The sequence below is a fragment of the Piliocolobus tephrosceles genome, chromosome 4 (genome assembly GCF_002776525.5).
Source record: "Piliocolobus tephrosceles isolate RC106 chromosome 4, ASM277652v3, whole genome shotgun sequence".
Lineage (NCBI taxonomy): Eukaryota > Metazoa > Chordata > Mammalia > Primates > Cercopithecidae > Piliocolobus > Piliocolobus tephrosceles.
Genome location: NC_045437.1, coordinates 117351165 through 117357383, shown reverse-complemented (window position 1 = coordinate 117357383; position 6219 = coordinate 117351165). Strand labels below are relative to the sequence as shown.

Below are 6219 nucleotides of genomic sequence, written 5' to 3'. Positions count from 1 at the left end.
TTTTTTTTTTTTTTTTTTTTTTTTTTTGATGCTGTTACTTTGCTCAGCATCTTCCTTATTTCAGTAGTCACCAGTCACATCATGTACACATTCAGTATGCCTGAATTCAACTATGGTATATGTGCTGTCTCAAAAAACACTAGAGGGTGGCAAGTAGCAGTTTGGTTTGTTTGTTTTATTTATTTAATGTTTTATTCTTATTACACTGGGCTGGGCAAAGGGTTGTGCACCACTGTATAGATCATATTATTCTGTTGCTTTCATTTTTTCTTTTTTTTTTTTTTTTTTTGAGAGGGAGTCTTACTGTGTCGCCCAGGCTGGAGTGCAGTGGCCGGATCTCAGCTCACTGCAAGCTCCGCCTCCCGGGTTCACGCCATTCTCCTGCCTCAGCCTCCCGAGTAGCTGGGACTACAGACGCCCGCCACCTCGCCCGGCTAGTTTTTTGTACTTTTTAGTAGAGACGGGGTTTCACCGTGTCAGCCAGGATGGTCTCAATCTCATGACCTCGTGATCCGCCCGTCTTGGCCTCCCAAAGTGCTGGGATTACAGGCTTGAGCCACCGCGCCTGGCCTGCTTTCATTTTTAAAAATGAAAATGAGGCCAGTAGTTTGAGAACAGCCTGGCCAACATGGCAAAACCCTATCTCTACTAAAAATGCAAAAATTAGCTGGGCATGGTGGTGCGCACCTGTAATCCCAGCTACTTGGGAGGCTGAGGCAGGAGAATCACTTGAATCCAGGAGGCAGAGGTTGAAGTGAGCTGAGATCATGCCACTGCACTCTAGCCTGGGTGACAGAGCGAGACTGTCTCAAAAAGAAACCAATTTTTTTTTTTTTTTTTTTTTTTTTTTAAATAGAGATGGAGTCTCACTATATTGCTTGGGCTGGTCTTAAGCTCCTGGGCTCAGGCAATCCTCCTGCCTCAGCCTCTGAAAGTGCTGGGATTACAGGCATAAGCCCAGACTATTGTGTTGCCTTCAGACACAGTTGGGATTTGGGTTCTAATTGTTTCCAAGTTCAGGATCTAAATCAGAATCAGACGATGAAGACGACTGTTTTGTGGGTCTAGGGGCTGCTAAGAAAAAGCCAGGAAACAGGTATAGAGCTGACTATGGAGGGCTCATGTTTCAAGGCTCCCATCTGGGCATCCAAGGATCCTGCATGCAGCTCATAGGTAGAGGGGCCCACAGCAGCCCCTCAGAGTGAACAGGGATGGCACAGGCCTAGAGCTGGAACTCAGGAGTTGGAAGGATGACTGCGTCTGCACACCTAAAAAGATGTCGTCCATCTGTATCCTGGAATCCTGTGTCGGCCCTCTCCATGAGCACAGGAACAGGGTTGGCTCCTTGGCTTCTAGTTGGCCTCATGAGTAGTCCAGTAAAAGTCCTGCAAACTTGTCATTATCTGGAGACATTCCTGCCATTTCCTTTTCATGCCCCTCTACTTGAAACACTAGGCAGTTGCTTTATATTGTTCATGATTCTTCTTCCTCAATTCTTTAAATTTGAGATAATTGTGTTCTTTTAAGAAACTCTGGATCTCCTGGTCACTCCAAGTGTTGATTACTGTTCTGATGGTTTTTCTGGTTTCTTGGTTTCTTCTTCCTTCTTTATTTCCTGAGGGTTTCTAGTAATTTCAGTCTGATGTCTTAGATTCTCCATTTTTATCCCGGAGTTTCCTGAGTTTTCTCCTGGGATTGTTCTCACCACAGCCACAGGACCTAATGTTGGGTTGGCAGAGAACTAGCACTTACTCTGCCCTAATGGGACCCAGGAGAGTCAGGAGGTACTCTGAGTATGGAAACTTGCTTGCTCCTCTAGACTCCTGGAGGTCTCTTAGAAGTAGCAGTTTGAATAGTGGAGATGTTTCCACTGCTGTGCCTTCAGTGAGGGTGAGGTGGGTGTCATGGATCTGCCCATCTGTATTAGTCTATTTTCATGCTGCTGATAAAGACACACCTGAGACTGGGAAGAAAAAGAAGTTTAATGGACTTCTCACATGGCTCGGGAGGCCTCACGATCATGGCAGAAGGCAAAGAGGAGCAAGTCACATCTTACATGGATGGCGGCAGGCAAAGAGAGAGCTTGTGCAGGGAAACTCCTGTTTTTAAAACCATCAGACCTCATGAGACTCATTCACTATCATGAGAATAGTGCAGGAAAGACCCACCTCTAATTCAGTCACCTCCCACCAGTTTCCTCCCATGACATGTGGGAATTGTAAGAGTTACAATTCAAGATGAGATTTGGGTGGGGACACAGCCAAACCATATCACCATCCCTGGATAGGTCTTGTGGCACCTGGTCTTCTGGTATTGGGGTTTTGTGTTGGGCCTTTCTTGCATTGCTATAAAGAAATACCTGAGGTTGGTAATTTATTTTAAAAACTGGGTTAAGCTGGCTTATGGTTCTGTGGGCTGTATGGGAAGCATAGCAGCATCTGCTTCTGGGGAGGCTTCAAGAAGCTTCTGGTCATGGCAGAAGGCAAAGAGGGAGCAGACATGTCACATGACAAAAGCAGGAGCAAGAGAGAGAGAGATTGAGTGAGAGCTCACTTATCACTAAGGGGATGGCTTATGCCATTCATGAGGGATCCATCCCCATGATCCAGACACCTCCCACCAGGCCCTACCTCCAACATTGGGGGTTACCATTCAGCATGAGATTTGGGCAGGGACAAATATTCAGACTATATCAGGTCTAAAGACTTGTGCTTTTTTGGCCAGCACAGTGGCTCACTCCTGTAATCCCAGCACTTTGGGAGACCAAGACAAGTGGATCACTTGAGGCCAGGAGTTCAAGACCAACCTAGTCAACATGGTGAACCTCCGTCTCTGCTAAAAATACAAAAATCATGGTGACCCATGCCTGTAGTCCCAGCTCTTTAGGTGGCGGAGGCATGAGAATTGCTTGAACCTGGGAGTTGGAGGTTGCACTGAGCAGAGATTGTGCCACTGCACTCCAGCCTGGGTGACAGAGCAAGACCCTGTCTCAAAAAAAAAAAAAAAAAAATTGTGCTTTTCATATAACATGGCCCCTAAAGCCCACCAGCAACTCTGTTTTTGCTTGACAGAGGTAGACAGTCTGTTCTAAAGCGGATAGAAAAGCTGGCCAAGTGGACCTTTGAGAAACAGTATGTCTGTGTCCTGTGTTTTGCCTACCTAAGAGATTTTCAAGAGCAATTTTGAAAATGTGCAATTTTTGCTATTGGAGTTAATTATAGAATTTCAGCAGCATCACCATACCTAGCTGACCGCTTCCTGCCTCCATCTTCAGTACTGATATAATGATCTTAATTTTTTATTTTTGATGTTCCTTTTACATGTTTTATATATGTGTCTGTATCTGTAAATATCAACATTCAGTGAAAAGTCTCAGTTATGCCCCAGTTTTGTTTTCTGTTCCCCTCTTCCAAACAGGTAGTCACTTTTGTTACTTATATATCACTCCAGAGTTTCTCTACTCAAATATTTAAAAAGATAAATTTCTTTTTTTTAATTTCTTTTCTTTTTTTTTTTTTTGAGATGGAGTCTCACTCTGTCGCCCAGGCTAGAGTGCAGTGGTGCGATCTCGGGTCACTGCAAGCTCCGCCTTCCGGATTCATGCCATTCTCCTGCCTCAGCCTCCTGAGTAACTGGGATTACAGGTGCATGCCACCACGCCTGGCTAATTTTTCAGATTTTTAGTAGAGACGGGGTTTCACTGTGTTAGCCAAGCTGGTCTCGATCTCCTGACCTTGTGATCCACCCGCCTCAGCCTCCCAAAGTTCTGGGATTACAGGCGTGAGCCACCACGCCTGGCCATTAAGTATAATTTTATTATACGTACATTGGAAATCTTTCCATTTCAGTAATTAGAGACTGTCCTCATTTTTCTTTTTCTTTTTCTTTTTTTTTTTTTTTGAGACAGGGTCTTGGGCTGTCACCCAGTCCAGAGTGCAGTGGTACAATCTCAGCTCACCACAGCCTTGACTTCCCAGGCTCAAGCGATTTTCCTCCTGCCTCAGTCCCCCAAATAGCTGGGACTGCAGCCACGTGCCACCCCCCCACCCCCCAGCTAATTTGTGTATTTTTTATAGAGATAGGGTTTTGCCATGTTGCTCAGGCTGGACTTGGACTCCTGGACTTGAGCAATTGCCCACCGTGGCCTCCCAAAGTGCTGGGATTATAGGCGTGAGTCACGGTTCTTGGCCTCTCATTCTTTTCTAAATAGCTGTCATTTTTTTTTTTTTTTTTAGTCCTCTATCGAAGGGCATTCATTTGAACTGCTTCCACTTTTTTTTTAAGCTAACTTATTCCTTGACAGACTTTTCTTCAACTCAGCATGACTTCAACTCTCCAACTATACCTGTTACCTTCAGTATGAGTATTTTTATGTTCTTTTTAAATATCTGGGTGCTCACCCAGTGTTTTATTTCCTTCACTAATTAAAATGACCTCACGAATACGTTTACATTTACATATTTATGATGGCACCTAGTAGGGACCTAATAAGCACATGGCCAGTAAATGAATAACCCCATCCCAGTTTTAATCTGCATTTCTTAAGTATTTACATACTCTTTTTATACCTGGAAATAAATACAAGATTCCTGTTTGTTTGCTATTTTTAGCTTTTATTTGAATGTCTTTTTTGTGTGTTTCAAAGAAGATTGTGTGATACTAGAGAACTGGCCTCATATCCTCAAAATTGTGTGTTCAGCACATGGTAAATCTTGGGCATTGACTGTGTATAAGTATCTGTGTGTTTGTCGTTGTACGTATAGCTCTCAAACTGGAATTTGAGAACTACTCGACCCCGCCATTCCTTTCTCCCGAACTATCGCTGGTTCCCTTTGACAGAACTTCCAGGCAATCTTTCATGAGTAAATTGTACATTTCTCCCCCTTTTTAATCTCTCCCTTTTTCCTATGCATTCATTCTTCCATTCAGTGACTCAGTGCCCAGTGTGTGCTGGACACAAGGAATATATGTAGTGAATAATGCGAGATAAAGTTCTGCTTATTCATAAAATTTACATTCTTTTTTTTTTTTTTTGAGATGGAGTCTCGTTCTGTTGCCCAGGCTGGAGTGCAGTGGCATGATCTCGGCTCACTGCAATCTCCGCCTCCCGGGTTCACGCCATTCTTCTGCCTTAGCCTCCCGAGTAGCTGGGACTATAGGCGCCTGCCACCATGCCTGGCTAATTTCTTTTTGTATTTTTAGTGGAGACGGGGTTTCACTGTGTTAGCCAGGATGGTCTCAATCTCCTGACCTCCTGATCCACCCGCCTCGGCCTCCCAAAGTGCTGGGGTTATAGGCATGAGCCACCACACCCGGCCTGTATAATTTACATTCTAATAGGAAATACAGATTTTAAACAAATAATTATGAAAATAATTGATGACATTTGCAAAACTTTTCCAATTCACAGTTGATTATTTCTTTTATTCTCTACCTCAGCAATATTTGGGGTCATAAATTGAAAGTCATCTCTGAGCTATTGAAATGGTGGATACACAAACTTGTTCCAAACTAGCATGTGCAAATTGATACGTAAATAAGTAAATTAGTATAATTGAGCAAATATATTGATATTTCAGATCAATAGCGTGATTGAAGCTAGAACTTGTTTTAATTTGTAAACCAAAAAATGTGAATGGTATAATACTATCTTTAATTATAGTCCCTCTGATGGTTCTGTTATCTGAAGTTCTTGGGGTTTAATACTTCTGGGTATGTCTGCTGACCCTCACTTATGGTAGGTTATTTCCTTGGTGTTTGGTTATTTTGGACTGTGAGCACTCATCTTCAGCAGACCTTATCTAAGGGACTTTGTGCAGCTGGGTCGAGGCCAAGTCTCTACAGAGGTTTTTGCATTAGCTTCCTGCCAGGTCTCCTGGGATGATCACAAGTCTGAGAACACTTTTTTTTTTTTTTTTTTTTTTTGGGACGGAGTCTCGCTCTGTCGCCCAGGCTGGAGTGCAGTGGCCAGATCTCAGCTCACTGCAAGCTCCGCCTCCCGGGTTTACGCCATTCTCCTGCCTCAGCCTCCCGAGTAGCTGGGACTACAGGCACCCACCACCTCGCCCGGCTAGTTTTTTGTATTTTTTTAGTAGAGACGGGGTTTCACCGTGTTAGCCAGGATGGTCTCGATCTCCTGACCTCGTGATCCGCCCGTCTCGGCCTCCCAAAGTGCTGGGATTACAGGCTTGAGCCACCGCGCCCGGCCGAAAATTTTTC

At 44.1% G+C, this 6219-nt stretch overlaps 1 protein-coding gene across 1 annotated transcript in view; it reads left to right on the top strand.

The window, feature by feature from the left end:
* The window catches only part of BNIP1 (BCL2 interacting protein 1), a 21412-nt gene that overhangs the window by 2989 nt on the left and 12204 nt on the right, over positions 1 to 6219 (top strand). The gene's annotated exons all lie outside the window — the stretch shown is intronic.